The following is a 27,663-nucleotide window of genomic DNA, read 5'->3' on the forward strand; positions in this document are numbered from 1 at the left end:
CCGCGAAGAGAAGGGAGGAAGGCCTTGAGCGCCAAACGTACAGCCCGCAATTCCAACAGATTGATATGCAACATCTGCTCCGCTGGAGACCAACGACCCTTGACCTCCAGGTCCCCCAGATGAGCTCCCTACCCTAGAGTGGAAGCATCCGATATCACTGTGGCCACTGGAGGGGGCAGTGAAAACGGTTTTACTTGGGAACGGTTGCTGTCCTCTGCCCACCACAGGAGATCCGCTACAGCGTCCCTGGAGATCAACCAATCGTCCAGGTAGGGAAAAACCGCTACCTCCCTCTTTCTGAGATGTGCTGCAACAACTGCCATCACCTTTGTGAAGACCCGGGGTGCTGAAGTAAGACCAAACGGAAGGACCGCAAACTGGTAATGTTGCGATCCGACCACAAAACTGAGATACTTCCTGTGCGACTTGATTATGGGAACATGAAAGTACGCATCCTGTAAGTCAACAGACACCATCCAGTCTCCTTCGTTCAACGCCAACAGCACCTGCGCTAGGGTCAGCATTTTGAATTTTTCCTGCTTGAGGAACAAATTCTAAATCCTCAAGTCTAGAATCGGCCTTAGACGACCGTCCACTTTGGGAATCAGGAAATATCTTGAATAACACCCCTGACCCCTTTCCTGCAATGGTACCAACTCTATAGCGCCCTTTGCCAACATGGCTACAACCTCCTGTTGTAACAACAGAAGATGGTCTTCTGAACAAAAGGAGGAACGGGGAGGGAAGGGAGGAAGAAACTCCTGAAAGGGGAGAGCATAGCCCTTTTCCACAATTCCTAGCACCCACAAGTCTGTTGTAATTGACCTCCATTGCTGTAGAAAAAGACTCAATCTTCCCCCTACAGGAGAAGTATGACTGATAAAGTGGGGAAAACTAGGGCTGCTTCTGCTGTTGTCCACCAGAGGAGGATGAAGAAGAAGAGAGCTGCTGGGCTGGACCTCTAGCCCTACCCCTACCTCGCCCTCTGAAAGCACGATAAGGCGGGTTGGCAGGTTGTTGGGCATACGATTGAGACCTACAAAAGTCAGAACCTCTAGCAAACCCTCGAAACCTACGAAAAGGTCTGTACAATGTAGCAGAAGGGGTCTGCAAACCCAGGGACTTAGCTGTAGCCCGACAGTCCTTAAACAGTTCAAGGGCAGTGTCTGCCTTGTCCCCAAACAGCCTTTCCCCATCAAATGGAAGGTCCATTAAAGTGGATTGTACATCTGACGAGAATCCCTTAGATCTTAGCCAGGCATGCCTTCTCGTAGCCACCGATGTTCCCATGGCCCTGGCAATAGAATCCGTGGTATCCAAGCCAGATTGAATAATCTGCTGTGCAGCAGCTTGCGCATCCAAGAAAAGGAACCCAAAAGATTTTTGCACTTCCTGTGGCAGATCTTTTGCCATCTCCTTAGCAGAGTCCATTAGGGCATGGATGTATCTGCCTAGCACACAGGTGGAATTGGTAGCTTTTAGGGCCATGCTGCAAGAGGAGAACATTTTCTTCGAGGATTGCTCCATCCTTTTGGATTCTCGGTCTGTGGGAACACCAGGGAATGTACTGGGGGCAGACTGCAGAACATGATGCCTGAACCACCAAACTCTCCGGAGTCGGGTGACGAGATAGAAAAACCAGATCTCCTGGGGCACTTCTATGCCTTCTCGCCACTGCCCTGCTCACAGCAGGAGATGTAACCGGCTTTTTCCATAGGTCTATAATAGGTGCAGTCAAAGCCTCATTAAAAGGCAGGAAGAGGAAGATGGATGAAGAACCTCTGTGAGCAGGTTAGTCTTAACTTCTGCCGTGGACAAAGGCAAATCCAGGTAATCAGCTGCCTTCCTCACCACAGTATGGAAGGAGGCGGCCTCCTCAGTAAACTCCCCCGGAGAAGCAATGTCCCACTCCGGGGAAGTATCCAAACCACTTGCAGTGGCAAGTCCCTGGAAATCATCAGAAAGCTCTATATCACCTTCCTCAAGCCTTCTGTATTCCTCTTCCTCCAGAAGCCTCAACGCCTTCCATCGAGATCTTAAATGCGTCTCCAGAGCCGGCGTCGACAAGGACTCCATCGACGCCGATGATCTCAGACCCCGAACCGGTTCAGGAAGGCTCCCAGATTCAACCGGCGCCGGAGTCGGCGCCGGCCCGAAGTCGGCAGATGACCTCCTTGAAGCCGAATGAACAGAAGGAGATGGAGCCGGTCTGGATGAGGCCATCAATGACGCCGGATGGCGCGGAGAAGGAGTCGGATAAGAAGCCGACGGATCCACAGTCCCAGGCGAAGGACCCCTGCCAGGGGAAACCCCCAGCGCCGGACCACCAGGCTCTGTAGGGCAGAAGGGCATGAATGGAGCAGCCCTGTATGACGCCGGCGAGCCCAAATTGAATGCCAATGGCCCCGTGGGACCCGCCGGTGCACCAGCAGGGGCCATGGATTGAAAAACAGCATACATCGCATTCAAAAATGCGTCCGGATTCGTCCCTGGAGTCGGGAAAGCCGGGTACTGCTGTGTAGATGTCTGGGGAACATCTGGATCCCTCGGCGCCGGCGAAAAGCGAGGACTACCTTGAGTGACCTCATAGACTGAAGACGCCGGTGACAACCCCGGACTCTCCGGCTGAGGCGTGACCGTAGGACTCATCTCCCACGTCTTCTGGCGCCGTGACGAATGAGATCTCGACCTCGAACGACTCCTCGATCGGCTCCGCTCCGAACGGCGCCGAGAGTCATGACGGCGCCGAGAGTCATGATGACGCCGCTTCTTATGTTTTTTGGGAGAAGCATGGGAAGAAACCTTCTTGTGTTCCTTCTGCTTTGCCTTGGCCAAGAAGAGCTTCGCTTCGCGTTCCTTCAGTGCTTTCGGATTCATGCTCTGGCATGAAGAACAACCTTCCACATCATGTTTGGAGCTTAAACACCAAATACAGTCCGAATGGGGGTCGGTCACTGACATCCGACCCCCGCATTCCCTACACAGCCTAAACCCGGACTTCTTCGGAGGCGACATTGTAACCTCAAGAGATCGCTACAGTTACCAACGGGCCAGGAAGAAAAAAACTTTGGTGTCGAAGCACAGAAAAAGGAAAAACTGATGTTAGTACGCCGACGAGGACCTCTTATTGGCACGTTGACGTCAGACGGAGTCACGCGGAGCCGTGCCATTATGACGTCCTCGTCGACGTAGACAGCTAGGAAGAAGACTTTCCGTCGGATGCTGGCGCAAGGATCGAATTCATAAGGTGAGGAATCCACAGGTAGTTGTATCCATCAGAAGCTACCTTTCTGCCAAAGTTGGTGTCATTCCGTCCAGAGGCTCGGGCTGCAGGCGTGTCTAAAGAGTCTACGGGAAATTAACATGGGAAACAAAACTTCTTTGACACCCCCTTTTTCTTGGCCCCTACTTGATGGAGCACCCTGAAACTTTCCATGTGCAACCAGAATTACCTGCACACTTGATTTTTAAATTTTTGTGAAGACTCATCAAAACGTTCCAAAGATCCAGGCAAGACAAAAAAAGTTTTTTCTATAGAAACATAGGTGGTCATTCCAACCCTGGCGGTCCATGACCGCCGGGTTGGAGGACCGCGGGAGCACCGTTGACAGGCCGGCGGTGCTCCAATGGGCATTCCGACCGCGGCGGTAAAGCCGCGGTCGGACCGGCAACACTGGCATGGGCACTGCAGGGGCCCCCGTAAGAGGGCCCCTAAATGTATTTCACTGTCTGCTGCGCAGACAGTGAAATACGCGACGGGTGCAACTGCACCCGTCGCACAGCTTTCACTCCGCCGGCTCGATTCCGAGCCGGCTTCATCGTGGAAGCCTCTTTCCCGCTGGGCTGGCGGGCGGCCTGAAGGCGGCCGCCCGCCAGCCCAGCGGGAATGTCAGAATTACCGCCGCGGTCTTTCGACCGCGGAACGGTAACCTGACGGCGGGACTTTTGCGGGCGGCCTCCGCCGCCCGCCAAGGTCAGAATGAGGGCCATAGTCCTAATTATAACTACCTACTGGCGACCGCCAGAAGATAATATATATTTTCGCTTAAAAAGGTTACAGAGATGTTATAGTTAGGCTGGCATTTTAAATGTACAAAACCATAGAAATTCAACTGCTGTAGTTAAAGTTATTTCAAATAACTATAACTCGTGCCCTAAGGTAACTATAACTCGCACCCTCACCATGCACTGCAAATTTCCTAAGATATTACAGCACTCATGACATCTTTTATACCACCATTGATAATGTCACTGTAACATTTGCAGTAACATTATTGATGAAAAAACTGTGCATGGCGAGGTTGCAAGTTGTAGTTACCTTAGGGCACTAGTTAGAGTTACTTGAAATAAATATAGCAGTTGAATATCTATGGTTTCGTACGTTTAAAATGTGAGCCTAACAATACATTCCTATAACCTTTGGTTTTTTAAGTGAATTTCTATGTTTTGTAAAAATTCTATTTCCTAACTATAACCTCCCTGTAAACTTTAGTTTTTTCAGTGAACGTGTGTGTGTGTGTGTGTGTGTGTGTGTGTGTGTGTGTGTTCTCGTGCACAAACGATGCACTTAGATTTGTTCTGATGAAACTTTTCTCCTTGAAAAGATTGAAAGACGGACTCCAGCTGTGCCGCAAGTGAGTTACAGTGAGTGTCTGGTTAGCCATGAGCCTTTAATAATTAAGGGCCATATGTTCGAAAGCTTTTTCCCATAGACACAGAATGGGTAAAATCCTTTCGTACATCTAGCCCTAAATTCTAGTGGCACACACTATGATAAATAATTCCACGAAATATGTTACAGAAATTGTATAGTTTTGTGAAGGAGTCAAATTTCCTTGTATGTAAGCAAACAAAACAGACAACCAACTGCTTGCTTGCCTTGGATTTACTGTGAAGTCCTTATCAATGACCGTTATAGTGTCAATTTCGCACAGACGTCTGACATACCAATTGGAGTATCAAAATAGTTGCAATGCAGCTCTGCACTCCTTTGAATCGTGTAAGGGATTTTACTGCAGTTATTGGTCGGTGAGAAACACATGAGAACATCAAAGTATGTATTTCAGTGCCAGCACATTTCCAGTTCATGTGCTGTTTGAAAGAAATGCTTTTTCCTGCCATCTTTGGCCTAAACCTTCAATTGCTGCTTAAGTTAGAAGACAGGCGAGAACAATACAGTTTTGTTTCACTTCTCAAGAAAACGCTTATAAACATAATAGCACCTCACATGCAAACTCCCCAGTGTCCGAATCCATCAGGCGGGAGAAGAAAAACAAATGAAGCCTTCCCCGGCAAGGCACCTCGGTGCCAGAGAAATGAAAGTGCATTACATTTTCCTTCCAGAGGATTTTAAATGGGTTAAAATTGGAAAAATAATGTGTAAACTCTAAGAATATTTCTTCTGTCCGTTTCTTTGGGTCCGGTTATCTGACTTTGCAGATGCGTTTTTAATTTGGAGAATTTGAACATGTGGAAAAGGTCATGGTTGCCTAGCGCGCGAAACGTCTAGAACACGGACGTTTGCTACGCAGCAGAACGACGCTTGCCGGAACAACGAATGCCTTTTTCTCTGCCTTAACCACACGTGCCAAACTACGCACATGCATGGCTAAGGCAGAGAGCTCGGGAAAGAACGGGGGAGGTAAGTGGGGCTGGGGCAGGGTTGGGGGTGGTTTCTAAGGGTGGGGGTGGATTAAGGGCTTAGGGTGGGTGAGGGGGGTTGGGGTATTTCTTTTTTTTTAGGGCTTTGGGTGGGGTCGGGAAGGTTTAAGGAAGGGCGAGAGGAGAGGAGGAAGGATCAGGAGAAGACGCAGTGAGGTAAGTGGGGTGGATTTGGTGCTCAGGGTAGGTGGGGGTCCGGGTAGTTTTTTTTAGGGGCAGGGAGTGCGGGGTTGGGGTAGTTTTTTTTTTTTTTTTGGGCTTAGAGTAGGTGGAGGGTCGGGTAGTTTATTTTTTAGTCGCGGGCTGGGGTGGCGGGGTAGTTAATTTTTATGGGGTGGGGAAGGTTTAAGGAAGGGCGGGAGGAGGGAGGAGAGAAGAGGAGGAAGGATCGGGAGAGGACGCAGTGAGGTAAGTGGGGTTGGGGCAGGATTTAGGGGTAGTTTTTAATGGCGGGGATGGATTTAGGGCTTAGGGTGGGTGTGGGGTTGGGGCTGTTTATTTTTTAGGGGCGGGAGAGGAAGGGGTCCGGGTAGTTAGGCTTAGGGAGGATGGGGGTTCAGGGTGGTTACTTTATTAGTGGTGGGGGAAGGTTTTAGGCAGTGCTTTAAATGGGAAAAAATAAGTGCAGGTACTCATTAAAATGAGCGATGGATGTGGCTAATAGACAGGGTTAGGGGCGGGGCTAAATTTGAGACTTGATGATACATAGGACACTTACACTATCGAGTATTCATACTGTCCTTGATAGTAGTCTTAAATTGGCCATATGTGCAGATTCCCTCTGCACATGTGGCACATAGTATGATATCATGATCTTCAGAAATATGTATGCAGTCAGTTGCAAGGGAAAGATTAAATTGGATAATTGTCTCAATGCGTCAAGAGATTCAGTACCAATTTACCAGGTTTTAGAACAACGCATAATAATCAGCAGAATCATGATGATCATTTCTACCCACTAGTATGTCTTCTTGGCTTCTCTCTGTGTTATGTTGATCAAGTATTGTATGATCTGGGGCCAGTGAGTGGTTGATTTCAGCATAACGGCATGTGGAATTGGCTCAGCACTGTGTGATCTTGGCCCATACTGTGTTGTGTTAGGCTAGTAATGAGTGGACATGGCTCCAAACAGTTTGCTTTTAAGGCATCCTTATCTAATCTTGAGCCACTGCTGTGATTTAGGCCAGTACTTAACCTGAACCACTGATGTACTATCTTGTGCCAGTGACATGGGGTCTTAGCTCAGCCCTGTCTGATCGTGGCTCAGTCATTTTAGATCTTTGCTCAGTGTTTTCTTCCGCTGAGAGGACATATCATAAAAAAATCAGGGTGAGTGGATGGAGATCAGTGCTTAAAGCCTGATTTAGAACTTGGCATAAGGGTTACTCTGTCTTAACAGTGACAGATATTCCGTCAGCCGAAATCTAAATCCTGTTGGATATAATGTGATTTCGATTTCGGTGGACAGGATATCCTTCACCGTTATGACGGAGTAACCCCTTCGCCAAGTTCTAAGTCAGGTACTAAGCTCGTAATGGCATGCATGCAAAACCTCATGATGGAGACAGGGAAGTTAAAATTATGTTTCAACATTCTCACGCTTCCTTTATCCTGATGGAAGCTAAGAAGAAAATAAAATATTGCAATGTATATGCCTCTCAAACTATTAAGTATTCCCTAAATGTTGCCATGTATAGAGTAGGGTGTGTAATGTGAGTAAAAACAACAAGTGATGGACGGAATGCTGAACATTGTCAAACATTCACCCCCAGTACAGTGATCTGGGCCTAAATCCATCGTTTTTTTGCTACCCATGCCATTCCAGTTTGGACCCAGCCATGTGCAAATCAGTCTTGACCCTGTTCCCCATGGGAGCAGTCCAGCCCGAACTGCTAGGCCAGGTCTTCCCTGGACTGGAAACAAGCATCCTGGGACCGGTTTCGGGGTTTCACCCCTCATCAGCCAGGCTAGCTTGAATCCAGTGGCATGGGAAGCACGGGACCCACGTCTGGGCATACCCTTCCCACTTAGGGCGACAAAGCAAAAACAACAAGTGATGGACGGAATGCTGAACATTGTCAAACATTAACCCCCAGTACAGTGATCTGGGCCTAAATCCATCGTTTTTTTGCTGCCCATGCCATTCCAGTTTGGACCCAGCCATATGCAAATCAGTCTTGACCCTGTTCCCCATGGGAACAGTCCAGCCCGAACTGCTAGGCCAGGTCTTCCCTGGACTGGAAACAAGCATCCTGGGACCGGTTTCGGGGTTTCACCCCTCATCAGCCAGGCTAGCTTGAATCCAGTGGCATGGGAAGCACGGGACCCACGTCTGGGCATACCCTTCCCACTTAGGGCGACAAAGCAAAAACAACAAGTGATGGACGGAATGCTGAACATTGTCAAACATTCAACCCCAGTACAGTGATCTGGGCCTAAATCCATTGTTTTTTTGCTGCCCATGCCATTCCAGTTTGGACCCAGCCATATACAAATCAGTCTTGACCCTGTTCCCCATGAGAACAGTCCAGCCCGAACTGCTAGGTCAGGTCTTCCCTGGACTGGAAACAAGCATCCTGGGACCGGTTTTGGGGTTTCACCCCTCATCAGCCAGGCCAGTGTTATAGCCCATCGTTATGTGATCCCAGCACTGTGGTATATTGGGTATTGATAGGGCAGTAAGTGAATTTATGAAATTGCTACATATTAGACAAGTGCTGGGTGTGCGCTTTGTGATACTAGGCCCAATGTTTGTGATACTGCCACAACGTTGAGTGATCTTGCCTACCACGTTCTATTAGATGGACTCAGTCAGCACTGTGTAGTGAGATGACTGCTACTAATGCACCAACATTACGTACAGGGAATTGACCATACATATCGTTAAGCTGCAGATTTTATTTTTTTATAAACAAATTTTATTGTTTTAAGAAGAAATAAAGAAGAAAAAGAAAAGGAAAAAGAGCGCACCAAGCAGAGAGCATTTACAATTCAGTGTAACAATGCGGTAAGTACCGATAGCAATAACAACTCCCCAACAACAACAATGCTGGGATGGAAGTCCGGGCCGGAGGGTGGGCCACAGCATAAGTTCCAGTATAACAATCTTAGTCTTTTCCACATCCCTATTATGGCATCATATCCACCCATCTTCCCCATATTTTCTCAAATTTCCGGGGGCATCCCCTGGATTCGTATACCACTTTCTCCTGGGTTGCACACCAGTCAACTCCCCTTCTCCATTTTCGGAGTGATGGGCCTTCGGGAGAGTTCCAGGCCACGGCTATGTCTCTCTTGGCGATCAACAGGGCCGTGGCTACCAGGGCTCGGTGTGCCCGTGCTCCTTCCATCTCTTCCATCACCCCCAGCAGGACCAGTTTTGCAGATTTCTGTACCTCATATCCCAAGACTTTCCCCAGTTCTTGGAGCACTTTGCCCCAGTAGGGCTGTATCACTTGACAGGACCAAACCATATGGAAAAAATCAGCAGGCCAGATCGGGCATCGTGGGCACTGGGCAGAGGCCCGCTCGGTGTAGCCTGGCTGGAGATAAGTATTCGCCATGTAGGTAGTAGAATTGCACTGTACAGAGCCTAGCCGACACCGCTAGTAACCTGGGTGCCATCATGGCTTCCCTCCACTCCGTATCTTCCAAGGCTCCTACCCATAACTCCCAACTGGTTCTAATGGGTCTCGGCTCCCCAGGAGCATTGTTAATTAGCATTTTATAGATCTGGGAGACACCTTTCCCCCCCAGGTTTCCCATGAGTAATTTGGCCTCCAATGGATTGAATTCTGGCAGGGAGCCTTCAGCTGGTATGTGGACCCTCAGGGCATGTCTAAGCTGGAGATATCTGAAGAACTGTGTTTGGGCAAGTTGGAAGTCCCCCTGTAGTTCTTGGAATGATTTCATAGTTTCCCCTGTCCACACATCCCCTACCAAGGTGATACCCACCAAGTCCCACTCTGCAAATCCCTCCAGTGCTGCAGTCACACTTGACCATTTCCCTCTCCACAGTGGTGTTTGACTGGTAATAACGGCATTCCAGTGGGTGTATCTTAAGGCAGCACGCCATGCCAGGAAGATCGACCTGGTTACTTCCCTCATTTCTCGGGAGGGGTTTCCCATACATCACATCTAGGAGGTGCAGGAATCCCAAGAACTCCAACTCCACCCGATAGGCCGGGTCACCCCATCCCCCATTAAACCAGTCATGGATCACTATTAATTTGGAGGCCAGATAGTACAGGTAAGGGTCTGAGGCACCTAGACCTCCATCATATATCCCTCTTCGGCAGTGTTGGGCCGTTACCCGGTGTCTGGCACCCTTCCAGAGGAACAGCTCTGTAGTGCTTTCAAGAGCTCTAAACCAGGAGCGGGGAATAGATAGAGGGAAATTCACAAAAGTGTATAGGAGCCTTGGCAGGATCATCATTTTGTATAGAGCCACTCGGCCCATTACATTTAGCGGCAGAGTCTGCCATCTCTGAAGGTCTGCTTTGATGCGTGTTAACAATGGCGACAGGTTTTTGGCCCACGTCATTTCAGGCAACAGGGACACCCAGATCGCCAAGTATTTGAAGCTTAGCCTGTGCAGTGGTATCCTGTCTTGCCAGTCAAAGCAGTCCAGAGAACTTGCCAGCGGGATCAGTATCGACTTGGCAGGGTTCATCCTTAGTCCCGAAGCCTACTCATAACGTCGTAAGAGGTTGAGGCTATGTGGGCCCGTTATGCTGGGTTCCTCCATATATAACAGGACGTCATCAGCATAGAGCGCTATTTTGTCTTCTTGGGAGTGACCCCAATTCCATCCTTGATATTCTTGGTCAGATCTGATCATCTGGGCTAGAGGCTCGATGGCTAGGGTAAACGCTACTGCACCCGGGCAGTAGGGTTTGAGATATAATGCTTGAACCAGGCCACAGAACCTCGGGCCAAGGCCCACACGTCGAAGCACCAAAAAGAGAAACCCCCAGTCAACCGAGTCAAAGGCTTTTTCAAAGTCAATGAGTAAAAGGGCAGGGTCTCGGGGCAAACGGCCACGTTCAGCCAGGGCCACGTGTAGCCGACGGATACAATGCCGGGTACTGCGAGTGGCCATGAATCCACATTGGTCTGGGTGTATTAGTTGTGGCAGAACCCTCTTGAGACGGGCGGTGAGGATGGAGGCAAAGATTTTGATTTCGGTGTTAATCAGTGAGATCGGCCTGTAGTCTGCACAATGCAGTGAGGGGGGTTGGGTCTTGGGGAGCACTACGATGGTAGCGGCATCTAATTCTCGAGGGAAGGTTCCACTGTTTTCTACGTCTGTAAAGAGTTTTAATAAAAGTGGTGTTAACTCCTCCCTGAAGGCCTTGTAATATTCTGAGGGGAACCTGTCAGGTCCTGGAGTTTTCCCAGTACCTAGTACTCAGGTGGCCGCTTGTATTTCCTCCGCACTGATAGGTTTGTCTAAGACCCGTGCCTCCGCCGCAGGCAACCGTGGAAGGGGGACTTCGTCCAACAGTCGACGGGCCGAACCCAGGTCGACCAGTCCCGACGCATGATATAGTGTTCGGTACTACGTGGCAAAGGCATTCGCTATTTCTGTGTGGTTCACAACGAGGTTACCATCCCCGTCCTGAATTTCGGGAACAATCCTGGAGGCCTGATGGTGAGACACCAACCAGTATAGCATTTTCCCCGTTTTGTCCCCCCCATCCATAGATTTTTGCCATGCTTGCCCTCCATAAGTGTTTTGCCGTCTCTAGGGACTGGTCTCTTATTTCCTCACGGATTAGGAATAATTGCTGCGTTGCCCTGTTGCTTGGGTGTGTTTCATTTTCGCTTTCAAGGACCGTAGCCCGAAGCTCCAGCTGTTCGATATGCTGGGCCCGTGCGCGCTCTTGGTTACGTACCAAGTTTCTTGCCGTACCCCTCAGCACCGCTTTACTTGCCGCCCATAAAGTGCCCGCGGAGGCCACCGATCCCTCATTCAGTTCAAAGTATTCCTGCATTGCCTGTCGCTGCTGCTCAGTGTAGTTCTTGTCTTGGAGGTACCATGCATTTAACCGCCACAAAGGACGGGTCAGAGACCGCGCGGGACCCACAATAAACCGAAGCGGAGCATGGTCAGAGATTCCCCTTGTCAATATTTCAATGTGGGAGAGGGTTGTGCAGTCTGTGCTCGGGAGCAGCACCAGGTTTATCCTGGACTGTGAGCCATGAGCTGTTGAGGTGTAGGTGAACTGTCGCCGTCTTGGGTGCCATACCCGCCAAGCATCACAGAGCCCCGTTGCCGAAAACCATCCCGTGAGCCCCACCGCTGCTGTGTGTCTGTGTGTGGAGAGTGGACCAGCCACATCCACAGCCGGGTCTGGGGTAGCGTTAAAATCACCTCCCATCATCGTGAGCACTGGTGGTAGGTCTAAGAGTAGCTGGGAGAGATCCCCCAGGGTTCTACAGACTAGTGTGGGGGAGCATAAACACTGACCATATTAATCGTGTTCCCCTCAACCTTGCCTGTAATGGCTACGTAGCGTCCTTGCTGGTCCCTCCGCACCTGGATGTTTGTCATGGGGAACGACCGGTGCAACAGTACGGCCACCCCCCTCGAACCGCGCGCGAACCCGGTGTATGGAAATGCCTCCTTGGCATGGTTACCCCCTGACTTTTTGCCTTTGCTCATGCCAAGTTATGATTTGAAAGTGTGCTGAGGCCTGCTAACCAGGCCCCAGCACCAGTGTTCTTTCTCTAAAACTGTACCTTTGTCTCCACAATTGGCACACCCTGGCATCCAGGTAAGTCCTTTGTAACTGGTACCCCTGGTACCAAGGGCCCTGATGCCAGGGAAGGTCTCTAAGGGCTGCAGCATGTCTTATGCCACCCTGGGGACCCCTCACTCAGCACATGCACACTGCTTGCTAGCTTGTGTGTGCTGGTGGGGAGAAAATGACTAAGTCGACATGGCACTCCCCTCAGAGTGCCATGCCAACCTCACACAGCCTATGGCAAAGATAAGTCACCCAGTCATTGGCCTTACAGCCCTAAGGCAGGGTGCACTATACCACAGGTGAGGGCATAGGTGCATGAGCACAATGCCCCTACAGTGTCTAAGCAAAACCTTAGACATTGTAAGTGCAGGGTAGCCATAAGTGTATATGGTCTGGGAGTCTGTCATACACGAACTCCACAGCAGCATAATGGCTACACTGAAAACTGGGAAGTTTGGTATCAAACTTCTCAGCACAATAAATGCACACTGATGCCAGTGTACATTTTATTGTGGAATACACCCAGAGGGCATATTAGAGATGCCCCCTGAAAACATACCCGACTTCCAGTGTGGGCTGACTAGTTTTGCCAGCCTGCCACACACCAGACATGTTGCTGGCCACATGGGGAGAGTGCCTTTGTCACTCTCTGGCTAGTAACAAAGCCTGTACTGGGTGGAGGTGCTTCACACCTCCCCCTGCAGGAACTGTAACACCTGGCGGTGAGCCTCAAAGGCTTACCCCCTTTGTTACAGCGCCACAGGGCATCCCAGCTAGTGGAGATGCCCACCCCCTCCGGCCACGGACCCACTTTTGGCGGCAAGGCCGGAGGAGATAATGAGAAAAACAAGGAGGAGTCACTGGCCAGTCAGGACAACCCCTAAGGTGTCCTGAGCTGAGGTGACTCTGACTTTTAGAAATCCTCCATCTTGCAGATGGAGGATTCCACCAATAGGATTAGGGATGTGCCCCCCTCCCCTCAGGGTGGAGGCACAAAGAGGGTGTAGCCACCCTCAGGGCTAGTAGCCATTGGCTACTAACCCCCCAGACCTAAACACACCCCTAAATTGAGTATTTAGGGGCCCCCAGAACCAAGCAAGATAGATTCCTGCAACCTGAAGACGAAGAAGGACTGCTGACCTGAAGCCCTGCAGAGAAGACAGAGACACCAACTGCTTTGGCCCCAGCCCTACCGGCCTGTCTCCCCACTTCAAGTCCAGTGACCTCTGAAGCCTCAGAGGACTACCCTGCATCTAAAAGGACCAAGAACTCCTGAGGACAGCGGCCCTGTTCCACAAAGACTGCAACTTTGCAACAAAGAAGCAACTTTTAAAGACCACACGTTTCCCGCCGGAAGCGTGAGACTTTCCACTCTGCACTCGACCTGCGGAGAACCAACACTACAGGGAGGACTCACCGGCGACTGAGACCCTGTGAGTAGCCAGAGTTGACCCCCCTGAACACCCCCCAGCGACGCCTGCAGAGGGAATCCCGAGGCTCCCCCTGACCGCGACTGCCTGCTTCAAAGAACCCGACACCTGGGAAACACACTGCACCCGCAGCCCCCAGGACCTGAAGGATCCGACCTCCAGTGCAGGAGCGACCCCCAGGTGGCCCTCTCCCTTGCCCAGGTGGTGGCTACCCCGAGGAGCCCCCCCCCCCCCTTGACTGCCTGCATCGCTGAAGAGACCACTGGGTCTCCCATTGAAACCTATTGCAAACCTGATGCCTGTTTGCACTCTGCACCCGGGCGCCCCTGTGCCGCTGAGGGTGTACTTTTTGTGCTGACTTGTGTCCCCCCAGTGCCCTACAAAACCCCCCTGGTCTGCCCTCCAAAGTCATTGGTACTTACCTTCTGGCAGACTGGAACCGGGTCACCCCTTCTCCATTGAAGCCTCTGCGTTTTGGGCACCACTTTGACCTCTGCACCTGACCGGCACTGAGCTGCTGGTGTGGTAACTTTGGGGTTGCCCTGAACCCCCAGCGGTGGGCTACCGTGGACCCAACTTTGAACCATGTAAGTGCTTTACTTACCTGGAAAACTAACAAATACTTACCTCCCCAGGAACTGTTGAATTTTGCACTGTGTCCAATTTTAAAATAGATTATTGTATTGCCATTTTTGCAAAAACCGTACATGATATTGTGTTGATTCAAAGTTCCTAAGATACCTGAGTGAAATACCTTTCATTTGAAGTATTACTTGTAAATCTTGAACCTGTGGTTCTTAAAATAAACTAAGAAAATATATTTTTCTATATAAAAACCTACTGGCCTGGAATGGTCTTTGAGTGTGTGGTCCTCATTTATTGCCTGTGTGTGTACAACAAATGCTTAACACTACCCTCTGATAAGCCTACTGCTCGACCACACTACCACAAAATAGAGCATTAGAATTATCTCTTTTTGCCACTATCTTACCTCTAAGGGGAACCCTTGGACTCTCTGCTTGCTATTTCTTACTTTGAAATAGTACATACATAGCCAACTTCCTACACCCGGCATGATAAACCCTGTGAAAGCCTCTACGGGTCAGGAAGGGGCAGTTGTCTCCCAGGAGGTGAGTCTCCTGCAGCAGGAGTACATCCGGTTTGTATCTATGTATGTAAGCAAACACAGCAGTGCGTTTAATCTTGTCCAGGAGACCGTTAACGCTCCACAAAATAACTTGTGTCTGACTCATGGGGGGCGGGTGTTTGAAAAGTTCCCGTCATGGCTACTGGGATTCTCTTTTGTTGGACCTGGGAATACTGAAGAGCCCTCGCTTGGTCCCTGTCTCTGAGGGGCATATGCCTCTCTGGTGTCGGTGGAGTCCCTACTTTCTCAGCTCTGTGTGCTAAATCTGAAACATAAACATTGCAATAACCTAAACATGATAACAGCGGCCTTTGGAACCAGGCCAGAACTCCCTTGCCCACCAAATCCCACCCCACCCCATACTTCCCCCCAGAAGCATCTGTCGCCCATATATAGCACCTCACTTCTGAAACTGGTGAGATGAACCATCAACTGATAGGGTAGCGGTGGCGGTAGTGACGGACCCCTCTATTTTTCCGGATCAAGTCTAAAATCACAGTAAATGTTAGTAAATTAGTCTCGATATTGACCCAGTCAACCCAGTAATAGCCTTCCAGCCGATAGATCCCACGCCGGCGGGATCACAATACTGGACTGCGGACAGGTCCGTGTCCTCCAGAGGCCCCGAGTGGGCCTGTTCCTCACCCGGCGGGTCAGGATCCCTCCTGGTGTTTCCAGAGCCCCCATCGGAGCGCGGGCTTCATGGCTCCGTCCGGTGAGTCTCTGAAGGCGATTTTGAAGGAGATCTGTGTGGTGCCCTGCGCCATTGTGAGCGCGTGCGACGGCGTCGGTCGGGCCGCTGTTCCCTTTGTCGACTCAACTGTGGTCCCTGCAGGGGTCCAGCCCTGTCTTTGCAAAGGCCCAAAGGGATCTCTTCTGTCAACCAGGTCCAAGCCGTGGCCGGGTGGTCAAAAAAGTGAGTTTTGTTTCTGTAGACCACGCGGAGTCACGCCGGAAACAGAAGGTATTGGATGTCCATGGCTCCTAGTTTTTGTTTCACCTCTGTGAATGAGCGACGTTGTTGTTGAACTTCTCTCGTGTAGTCTGGGAAAAGGAGGACTTTCACTCCATTGCAGAAGAGGTCTCCCTTTATATGTGCCTCCTGTAGTACCTCGTCCCAGTCTTTAAAGTTGAAGAGACGGAGTATCACTGATCTGGGTGGGGAGCCCAGAGGGGGTTTCGATTGCAAGGCCCTGTGGGCTCGTTCGATCGCGAACCATGGCGTGAGGCGATCAGTCGGCATCCAAGAGTGGAACCAGTTTTCCAGGTATTGGATCAGAGATGAGTCTGCCGTGTTTTCGGGAAGGCCCACAGCACGAAGGTTGTAGCGTCTGGATCTGTTCTCAGTGTCCTCGGCTCTCCGGTGTAGCTCCGAGGTGCGAGCGGCCAGAGCAGAGACTTGAGCTTTGAGGGCGGTCACGTCGTCTTCCACCATGGAGATCCTAGATTCGGCTTCTGTGATTCGGGCCGTGGCGTTGCGGAGGTCCTGCCGAACCAGGGCCACGTCCACCCTGAGCTCTCCTATTTTAGATTCAACAGGCCTGGGAGGCCTGAATCGCCTGGAGTATTGTCGCCAGGTCTTCGGATGTCGCCTGTGGTTCACCACCCCCGCTTGGGGTGCGGCTTCTGTCCGGGACCTAATAGTGCCCGTAGTGAATTGATCCATACGTGTCTGCGCCGCTGCGTGCCGCGTCGGTTTATCTTTGCCCTTGGAGGTTCGGTCGTGGTCTTTGTCCCGTAAATGCTTCAGTGTTCGGAAGTGTGGCGCAGTCCGGTGGGATCACTGCGTAGGATTACAGAGCTGGGGGTATTACTGTATGGGAGCTAGGTCCTCAGTGCCCATCCACAGTCCTTGGGTCATCAAGCGGACCTGGGGCTCCAGGGGGCCGCAGCTCCCCGACCGCCGGCCCGGGCCAGTCGAGTGGTTGGTGATCCCAAGAGGGGCCCGCTCCAGACAATGCCCAAGATAATCTCCGGGGTAACCCCTAGGCTTCAGCCATACATCCAGGGGAAAGAAGGAGGGCCGACCGCCATCTCCCGGCCTGGAGGTACGGCCCCGGTCCGTGCGTCTCCCTTCAGAGTACTTGAAAGTGGGGGGAAAACACGGGAGATGTCTCTTTTCCCACAGTGTCGTGGGTCTTGTCTTTTAGCCTTGCACCCAGGCGGCCGCCCTAGTCTACGGCTCACCTCAGAGCGGTGCTTTTGTGAGACCTTCGTCTTCCTCCCGCTGCGCAGCGCGCCGCTCACTCGTGGTCTGGGCCCGGAGCCCAGACGGCCACTGAAAGTCTCTCAGTCCGCTTCTGGGCTGAGTGCTTGTGTGGTGTTCTCCTCCCCGATCCCCGCCCCAGAGGAAGAAGAGGGCGGGGGGAAAACAAGTGGGGGCCCCATCCATCAGGCACTGCGGGTCCCAATCCGCTGTGGGCCGTGCTAGCTGAGGTCCATCCCCGGCAGCGCGGCACTCTGCGTCGTACTCATTCGGGACTGTGAGCCGCCCCGGACCACCCCGGGCGCAGCGCGCTGCTCACCCGCGGCCCGGGTCCGGGGCCCAAGCAGCCGCCGAAAGTCTCTCAGCCCGCTTCTGGGCCGAATGCCTGTGCGGTCTTCTCTTCCCCAATCCACGCCCCAGAGGAAGAAAAGGGCAGGGGGGAAAGGGTCCCTTCCTCCAAATGCCGCGGGTCCCAGTCTGCCGCGGGCCGCACAAGCCGAGGGCCGTCCCCAGCAGTGCAGCGCTCTGCTCCTTACTCCTCCAGGGCCTTCCGCATGGCTTCAGCTGCTGTCCGCCATCTTGGGCGCGGACAGCCTCGGCATCTCGGCATGCGGCGGCCGGGTTGAAAAATTAAAAAAGAAAGCATTTGTCCCCTGCCGGGGAGGCAGCAGAGTCTCGGGGGTCAGTCTGTGGCTCCGATGGGACTAGATGGTGTGTCTGCCAGAGGCAAATGACGGAGGGGTCCAGAGCACTACGAAAGTGCAACCGCCATCTTGACGCCTCGACCATGCCCCTTAAGCGGTAGATTTAAGAGTCCCTAGTGCTTCCTTGCACCACATTACCGTCATTTTTTAAACGCTAGTGTGGCCCAACAAGGCCAAAATCACTGCACCAAATTTACAAAGTGGTGCAATGCATGCATTATGCCACTCTGTAACAATTTGTACTACATTATGCCTGCGCCAGGTGTAATGTATGCATAAGGGGTGTTCCTCCATTAGGGGGCTAAAAATATGGTGCAAAGTTTTTTGGCACTTTTAACGCCTTGTCAGAGCAGGCATTAGAAGTAGGCACACCATTATTTATAATGGGCCTCAACAGGCTTTGCAGGATTAACGTCAACATTTTTTAAGCTAATACTGCACAGCTCTGAAATTGCATCAAAAATGTTGATGCTAGTTCCCCTAACTACCGCCGTGGTGCGCCGTATTTTAAATATGGCACACACATGGTGGCATTAGGGGGGCACTATGGGGCACAAGAAAAGTGGCACTGCAATGGATGCAGTTCCACCTTTTTTAAATCAGGGCTCTAAGTGTTAACTCTAAGAAGTAGATTTGATTGATCCTGATGTAGAGGCATGTGTATCTTCAACACAAGACATAAATGCTTTTTACAGTTATCCAGAAGTGGTGATTGTATTAATGATTGTTATGAAGTTGCAGTGCGACTGTCATAATTCTGGTTTATTAAACTAACTGAAAGTGCCCCTAGTTCTCTTCTCTGGCTGCTGAATTTGAAAGCAACTAGCAGGGGTGGCCAAAACGCCTGGGAAGGCCCATACTGGATGTACCTGCACACTGTAAATAAGGTGTGATAAGCATGCCGTTCAGGGGCCATCCTTTTTTTATAAGGTGAAATGTGGGAGGCCTTTTAACTTTACATCTGGTAACAAAGAGAGATGTGAAGACTTGCTGGGAACAGACCCTAAATCACAATGGAAGCCTCTAATCCATGAATGCAGCCAAGCCATGGACCCCATCGGGTTATTAGGTGGTGTGCCCCTGGAAACTGACCGGCATAACAGCATTATTAATTACTTCAGTACCAGCTCATATATCAAACACATGCAAAATAGATTATTAATAAAATAGTTTCACGCGATGCACAACATGAAGGCCAAACACAACGATATGTTAATATTTCCTGGTTTTGTAATATTTGCAGGCAGATTCTTAATGGCATACTATTATATGCTTGCATTTGGCTGGATATTTATATATTTGTGTGTGCACGCACAGAAAGAAACAAGCAGTGTGCACACAAAACATTCCGCAAATTTCCTTTAAAATACCTCCTGAGTGATCGGGATTCTCTCCTCTATCACTCGCTTTTCTCTCACACACAGACACGAACAAACAAGCAGACAAACACCCAGACACAAGCAGCCACTCACTCAGAAGACTCAGGTGGGATTAAAGCCATTTTACACCCCTAAGCTCCCATCGCTTTCTTAATTGACGCTGTCCGCGGGATGCCTGGATTTCAATGTGCGCACAAATGCACACAATAGTGTGAATGCTATTGACAGTGAAGGGCCTGAATGGACCCTGTTCTGTCAAACACACTGTGAAAGTGAACCCCCAGGTAATATGCAAATAAGCCTCTGCTGAATAGTTCAGTAGTGGCTCAGCTTGGACTACAGAGGCTCTTTGGTTGTCAGACAGCCTCGTGCTTTGCAGCACGAACAGCAATGATCCTCTGCCATTCAGGATTACCAGTACTTCTTTGAGCAGCAGAGAAGTGCCAGTACTCAAAGTGATAAAAATAAGAAGTGCTGGTACTCAATACCCATGCCCATTTAAATCACAGGTTTTAGGGCTCAAGGCTGGTGGGGGTGTCAGGGTAGTTTAGTTTTTAGGGAGGCAGGGGGAGTTGCAGTAGTTTTTTTTTTTTTAAGGCTTAGGGTGGGTGTCGGGTGCTTTAGTTATTAGTGGTGGGGGAAGGTTTTACGGCTCGGGGTGGGGGCGTGTTGGGGTAGTTTAGTTTTTAGGGCCTAGGGTAGGTGGGGTGTTGGGGTAGTTTAGTTATCAGGGGTGGGGAAGGTTTTAGGGCTCAGGGTGGGAGGTGTCAGTGTAGTTAGTTATTAGGGTTTGGGCATAGTTTTGGGCCTCAGGGCAGGTGGGAGTGTTCTATAACAGAACCATGCATGCTGTTTCTGCATAAGCCTTTACTAAGCACGCTTTTACAACAAAATTTGTTGTAGTGGCATGCATGGTAAAGGCATGCGTGGAAAAGACGTGGTCTTTGTTCCGTCCGCGTTAAGGCATGCGTTGTTCCAGTATGCTTGATTCTGTCATACAACCATCTACCGCTGCTGATGAATATGAGACCTTTGATCATTTTAAATTACACCGTGTCTGTCAGATTTTCTTAAAAAAGAAAAAAAAGCAGTAAAACGCAAAAAAGACAAAGAGCATGGTGAGAAAATTAAACTTGCAGGAGACCACATTTTTTTTTACTGTTTTTCCCAAAATTTTACAAACAAATTTTAGCCTTGGAAGGGTCCAAAGAATACCCAAGGGCCAAGGCTAAGGGGCTCACGGTATTCCTACCCTGATCCCAAAATGGCTGCCAGCACTTCCTGGTTGAAGATTTGGCAGTCTGGTTGAAGTCTCAGCATGGGATCTCCGGGATCCGCAGTTCTTTAATATCTCTAAAACTATTGAATGGATTTGCACAAAATCAAAAAAGCACGATTTGTGCACCAAGATCTAGCTTCCTGCCAAATCTGTGTAATTCCGTTCACATATTCGGGATTTAGGTGTGTCTAAAGACCCTATGGGATTTAACATGAGAAATGCACTTTTTTGTCCTCACCTTTTTTTGGGCCCCAGCTTGACTCATCTTCCTGAAACTTTTCATGGATACGGCACTTTTTTGCAAAAATGTTGTGAAGATTCCTCAAACGGTGCCAAAGATATAGGCAAGTCAAAAAAAGCTTTTCCTATGGAAACTAGGTTCTAACTATGACTACCAAATATATATATATACACATACACTCTCCACTATTGTTGTCCTCACATTCTAGGGCAATCAGATGCAGCACTCCAAGGTAGTCATAGATATCTACAATGGTGCTCAGTACCAGTGAGTTTCAGCTTCACAGAAGCCTTTCTCAAAGTAAACACTATGGGGGTCATTACAACTCTGGCGGACGGTGTTAAAGCGGCGGTAAGACCGCCAACAGGCCGGCGGTAACATTTTTGGAATTACGACTGTGGCGGAAACCGCCAACAAAGACAGCCACTTTAACACTCCGACCGCCACGGCGGTACAAACAAATAGCGCGGCGGTCACCGCCAACAGACAGGCGGAGGACAATGTACCGCCCACACGATTATGACAGGCCAATCCATCACCTTTTCCGGGGCGGATTCACCGCGGATAAAAACACGGCGGAAACAGGAATTTCGATGGAAAAACGCTCACCTTTACACACTCCACGAGGAAGGAGGACACCATGGAGCCAGAACTCCATATTCTTCCTGCGATAGTCTTCCTGCTCCTGTACCAGGAGCACCAACGCCGGCGGTGAAGACCACAGTGAGTACTGCACCTACGACACAGGGGAGGGGGGAGACAAAAAACAGGGGGACACTCACTGAGGGCAGCAGAGGTGGCAGGAGCTGAGGTGCGTGGGGCGAAGGTGATGCCCCCCCTCCTGGGTGAGCGGGCACGGGGCGAAGGCTGAGGAGCTGCTGGGAGGGCGGTGCTGGTAGGGGGGGTGGCGGCTGTACCTGTAGAAGTGGGAGGCACAGATGTTGCCGCCACCACTAGGGAGCTCCCATCGGAGGACGAGTCTGTGTCGCTGGTTTGAGCTCCTGTTACCGCTGTGGTGCTCTCCTCGCCCTCCGTCCCACTGGTGTATTCAGAGTCCGTAGTGTAGCCCTCCATGGCCATGTGGGATGCAGCTCCCTCGTGCTCCGGTGCCACTGCTCCTCCGCCTGATGATGCTAATGCATACAAGAACAGGGAGACCACAAAAAAGGGGGGGGGCAGAAGAAAGACAAGTTGAGTGCATGGCTTACCGCTACCGTTGGCGGACAAGACAGACACAGAAGCCCCCTGCACTACGTTGCGCTGTTGGGCTCTACAGTGCAATTCCTGGGAAATGGCCTACAAGGCTATGGACGACATATGCACACATAGATGACACAGGGGCATGAATAGCTGTACTTGGCACTCTACAGCGGTGGGGTGGGGGGGCCACAAGGCCATGCCTTACGAAGGGGCCTAGCCTATGGAACTCGCCCTGGCATAGGGAAACCCACAGCCCTCCTCCCCCACCCAGACCCCTCCACTGCGCGCAAAGTCAGCTGAATGAGAGTGTACTCACCCCCTTGTGTCTGCTGTGATGCCCTCAAGCGCCCATCCAACTCCGGGTAGGCCACCGCCAGGATCCAGAACATCAGGGGGGTCATGGTTCGACGGGCACCCCTCCCACGTTGGGAGGCCATCCCCAGCTGAGCCTCCGCCGTCTTCTTGCTCCAGCGGCGAATGTCCTCCCATCTCTTCCGGCAGTGGGTGCTCTGTCTGTGGTGGACCCCCAGGGTCCGGACGTCCTTGGCGATGGCACGCCAAATATCCTTCTTCTGGTGGGCGCTGACCTATATGAAATGTACAGGGGAAGAAGAGAAGTCATTACCAACTGCACGTCAAAGTGAGTAGCCCCCATCCCTACCCTTGCACCCACCGTCTTTCATTCACTCAGAACTCTGCCCCCTTCCTTCTTACAACCAGCCCTCTCCACACAGGCATAGCCCATACAACATGCTCCCTGTGTACTTACCTGTTGGTCTGGAGGACCGAGGTCACAGCAGCACTTGCAGTATAGGTCTTCTCATGTCAAAGATCAGGTACCGAGTGATTCAACAGATAGAAAATGGCGGTCACGTCCGCGGCAGTGATACCATCACCGCCGGCGTACATCGTCATTGGCTCCTGGGACCCATATGGTCCAATGTTAACCAATGCAGCATTGCGCCGCGGTCTTCGACCGCCTACCGCGACGGTGTACAATGCCTGCGCAGTTACCTCACATGCCATTGTCCCAGTTTAGAGGTCAGACAGCCGCCATTTCAGGGGTCCACATGGCCTAATTACCAACTGCGTCACACATACATAGGCCTACTCTCAACACACATACAGGCCACATTTTGTGATTGAATGGTGTTCTGTGTAGACTGTGGGTACATACCTCTGAGTTGTTTGACTCTGTGCTCGCTGTTGTCCTTCATAGGCACCGTCCGCTGGGACATGTGAGGAGATGGCGGAATCCTCCGGTGTACCGACCGCTGGTGGACCTGTCGACAATGGAGGAAAGAAATTTGATAATCACCTACAGGTTTGACCGTGCCACAATCCAGGAACTGTGTACATAGTTGGAGCCTGACCTGATGTCAGCAATCCGCCATCCCACAGGAATACCCCCTCAAGTGCAGGTGCTATCAGTGCTCCATTTCCTTGCTAGTGGGTCTTTTCAAACAACTGTGGCCATGGCATCAGGGATGTCCCAGCCTATGTTTTCAAACGTATCGTCCAGAGTGCTGTCTGCCCTGCTGAAACACATACAGAGCTACATCGTTTTCCCTCAGGTGGAGGATTTGCCTACAGTGAAAGGTGACTTCTATGCCCTTGGACATATCCCCAACATCATAGGTGCCATTGATGGGACCCATGTGGCTTTGGTCCCCCCCCCACAGGAGTGAACAGGTGTACAGGAACCGGAAGAGTTATCATTCCATGAATGTACAGATGGTATGGTTGGCAGACCAGTACATCTCCCATGTGAATGCCATGTTCCCTGGCTCAGTGCATGACGCCTACATCATGCGGAATAGCAGCATCCCTTATGTGATGGGTCAACTCCAGAGGCACCGTGTGTGGCTATTAGGTGACTCTGGTTACCCCAACCTGTCATGGCTACTGACCCCGGTGAGGAATCCAAAGACAAGGGCAGAGGAACGCTACAATGATGCCCATGGGCGAACTAGGAGGGTGATCGAGCGGACCTTCTGCCTCCTGAAGGCTAGGTTCAGGTGCCTCCATATGACAGGTGGATCCCTATTCTACTCACCAAAGAAGGTGTGCCAGATCATCGTGGCCTGCTGTATGCTTCATAACTTGGCTTTGCGATGACAGGTGCCTTTTCTGCAGGAGGATGGTCCAGATGGCGGTGTTGTGGCAGCTGTGGAGCCTGTGGACAGTGATGAGGAGGAAGCAGAGGAAGAAGACATGCAGAACAGGGACTCAGTCATCCAGCAATATTTCCAGTGAAACACAGGTGAGAATATATTCCTGCCTACTACATGTACTTTTACACTTCTACCTCTATCCTGTCTGTCGATTTCACCCAGTGTATGGTCACTGAGTTGTCACTTTCCCGTACGGTTTCACAGGTGTGGGTCCCAACGTGTGTCATCTGCTTTGATTCCTCAGGGACTAGAGCTGTGTGACATAGGTATGTTGACATTACTATTTCCTGAACATTTTGTCACTGTAATTGCAAATACACTATTTCGAAATCACAGACAGACTCCTGATCTTTTGGTGCTTTAGGTGTGTTTATTTAAATACAAAATATTGGAGAGGGAAGTTAAATGGTGAGGGGTGGTGGTGGAGGAATGTCCATGGCAGAGTCCAGTCTATTAGTCTCACAGGTGCATTGCCCATATGGGCATAGGAAGAGGAGCTGGGGCAGTTTCAATATGGACAGGGTGACAAAGTGGGACAGTGGGATGACAATCAGGGTGGTCTCATTTCTTGGCGGGGGTCTTGGCATTGTGCTCTGTCTTGTTCCTTGATCTCAGGGACCGTTTGCGGGGTGGTTCTCTGTCTGCAGGAGGTGGGGTGCTGGTGTGGTGGTCCTGTGGCGGAGCGTCCTGTCCACTAGCACCGGCGGAGGTGGTGGGCAGTTCATCGTCCATGCTAGTGTCAGGGGCCCCTTGTAGTGCCACAGTGTCCCTCCTGGTGTTGAGTACTTCCTTCAGCACCCCTACAATGGTGCCCAGGGCGGAGCTGATGGTTCTGAGTTCCTCCCTGAACCCCAAATACTGTTCCTCCTACATGCACTGGGTCTCCTGAAACTTGGCCAGTACCGTTGCCATCGTCTCCTGGGAGTGGTGGTATGCTCCCATGATGGAGGAGAGGGCCTTGTGGAGAGTGGGTTCCCTAGCAGCCCTCCCAGTTCCCCTGTGTTCTTGGGCCTCCGTCCCCTGGACCGTGTGCCCCCTGCCACTGCCCCCCAGGTCCCTGTTGTTGTTGGGGTGGTGGGTTATCCTGGGTTCCCTGTAGTGGTGGACACACAGCTGATTGACGTGTCCTGGGGATGGAGGTATGGGCCCGCTGGGTGGGTGCTGTGCTGGTGTTTCCAGAGGGGGGAAGGTCTGTGGTGGCCTGTGCCTGTGTGAGGGGAACCAACTGTCCTGAGGCCCACGATAGTCCGGGCTAGTCATCTAGATCCAGGTGGACAGAGGTGCTGTCATCACTGTGGGCCTCTTCTGTGGGTGGAGTGGAGATGTCTGTACCCTCCTGTCTGGTGACGTTGGGTAGTGGTCCTGCAGGGGTGGAAAGGCATGATTATTGCATCTGTGTGTGGCATGGTGTGCAATGGGTGGGTGAGCGTGTACCCCAATGCTGGCATTCCTATGTGGGGGCTTGTCTGATGATGGTTTAGGGGGGTGTATGGGTATGTGCAGTGGGCATGCTTTAGTGATGGGTGTCCATGCGTTGGTGTTGCATGCAGGGCTTGGTGTTGGGATGGGTGGTTTTTTATATTGGTACATTTGTGAGGAGTTGGAGTGATAGGGGTGGGGGCGAGGGTGGGGGTATGTGGTAGCATGCAGGTAGGGTGGGGGATATGGTAGTTAAAGGTTTGACTTACCAGAGTCCATTCCTCCACCGACTCCTGCGAGGCCCTCAGGATGCAGAATCGCCAAGACCTGCTCCTCCCATGTTGTTAGTTGTGGGGGAGGAGGTGGGGGTCCGCTGCCAGTCCACTGAACCGCCTGGTGGTGTCTTGAGACCACGGAACGCACCTTCCCCCGTAGGTCATTCCACCTCTTCCTGATGTCCTCCCGATTTCTTGGGTGTTGTCCCACTGCGTTGACCCTGTCGACTATTCATCGCCATGGCTCCATCTTCCTTGCAATTGAGGTGTGCTGCACCTGTGCTCCAAATAGATGTGGCTCTACCCGGATGATTTCCTCCACCATGACCCTGAGCTCCTCCTCCGAGAACCTGGGGTGTCTTTGCCGTGCCATGGGGTGGTGTAGGTGATGTGTGGGGTGGTGTGTGTGTGGTGATAAGTGTGGTGATATGTAGTGGTGTGTGGTGTTTTGTGCGTGGAAGTTGTGTGGGTGATGGTGTTGTGTGCCTGTGGATGCTAGTTTGTGGATGGTGGTGTCTCTCTCTGGCCTTCTCTCTGTAATAGTGATCGTAGGGGTTTGTGGGTGTGTGTTTTATATTGTATTGGGTGTGTGGGAGTGGTGTGTGTATGTGTATCAGGTGTGTGTATTTTGAATTGTCCAATGTGGTAGTGTTTTGTAAATGTGTGTGTATTTTGAGCGCGGCAGTGTGTACCGCCAATGGAATACTGCGGTTGAAAGACCGCCGCGTGGATTCGTGTGTCGTGATAGTGTGGGCATATTTCTGTTGGCGTGACGGTGGAGGTTTTTTTTCCGCCAGTTTATCACTGACCTTTGGTGTGGCGGACTTGTGTGGGTGTCTGAATTTTGGCGGATTCCAAGATGTGGGTCATAATAGCTGTGGCAGAATTCCGCGGCTGCGGCGGTGTGTTTGCGGTCTTCTGCACGGCGGTAAGCAGCTTTTACCGCCAATGTTGTAATGACCGCCAATGTGTCCAATTTCCTCCAGAAATACAACATTTCAGTCATGGAGAGGAACAAAATATTGTGATCCAGCTGGGGCTATCATTCCGTCCAGCAAGAGACATGGACTATACCAGAGCCAGGATATCGATCTATTCCTGTATGTGTGCAAACAGAACCTTATGAAGCTGCATCCATTCACTAAGGAATCTCATCAAAGTAAAATATGTAGAGTAGGGACTACTGCATTCACTAATTTCACAATTCAGGATACTGACTTCATCCTTGCTGCTCATGAGTTAGAAACCAATAGAGAGTCCTGCAATAATGGAAATGCCGTGCCACTCTCAAATAACTAGGTTTCACAGTTAATCAGGCACCGTCTAGTGGTCTATGACTAAAATCAAAACAGAATTCCAACATGGCACATGATAACAGAGGCATGCCACACAGTGATGATCAGGGAAATAGACATACTCTGGCACACTACAGAAACCACCAAATTACTTTGAGCAGACTCAATAATTACTTTAGATGTATGCTCATTATGCACATGCATTGAGCAGAGATTGGGGGTAGATGCATGCATGCATTTCTTTTGAGACAAGCTTGTTGCTTTGTATGATTACACTAACATGTTGAAAGATATGATGCTCTTCTATTTGCAACAAAACATTTTCCTGATTGAGAACACCCTATGCCGTCAATGTTCGGGGTCCACAATGGGTACCTACTCTGCCCCTAGATTTGCAAACTTGTTTCTTGGAATTCATTGACACATTACAAAGCCAATCATCTAAATTTTTAATTCACTTATAGGATAAGAAAGGTGTGCAGAGAATTCCTAGATATAGCG

The 27,663-nt window shown here is 50.8% G+C and overlaps 1 protein-coding gene across 1 annotated transcript in view; it reads right to left on the reverse strand.

The window, feature by feature from the left end:
- LRRC63 (leucine rich repeat containing 63) overlaps window positions 1-27,663 on the reverse strand; it is a 358,867-nt gene that overhangs the window by 71,907 nt on the left and 259,297 nt on the right. The gene's annotated exons all lie outside the window — the stretch shown is intronic.

Source organism: Pleurodeles waltl, chromosome 8, assembly GCF_031143425.1.
Source record: "Pleurodeles waltl isolate 20211129_DDA chromosome 8, aPleWal1.hap1.20221129, whole genome shotgun sequence".
NCBI classification, from domain to species: Eukaryota; Metazoa; Chordata; class Amphibia; order Caudata; family Salamandridae; genus Pleurodeles; species Pleurodeles waltl.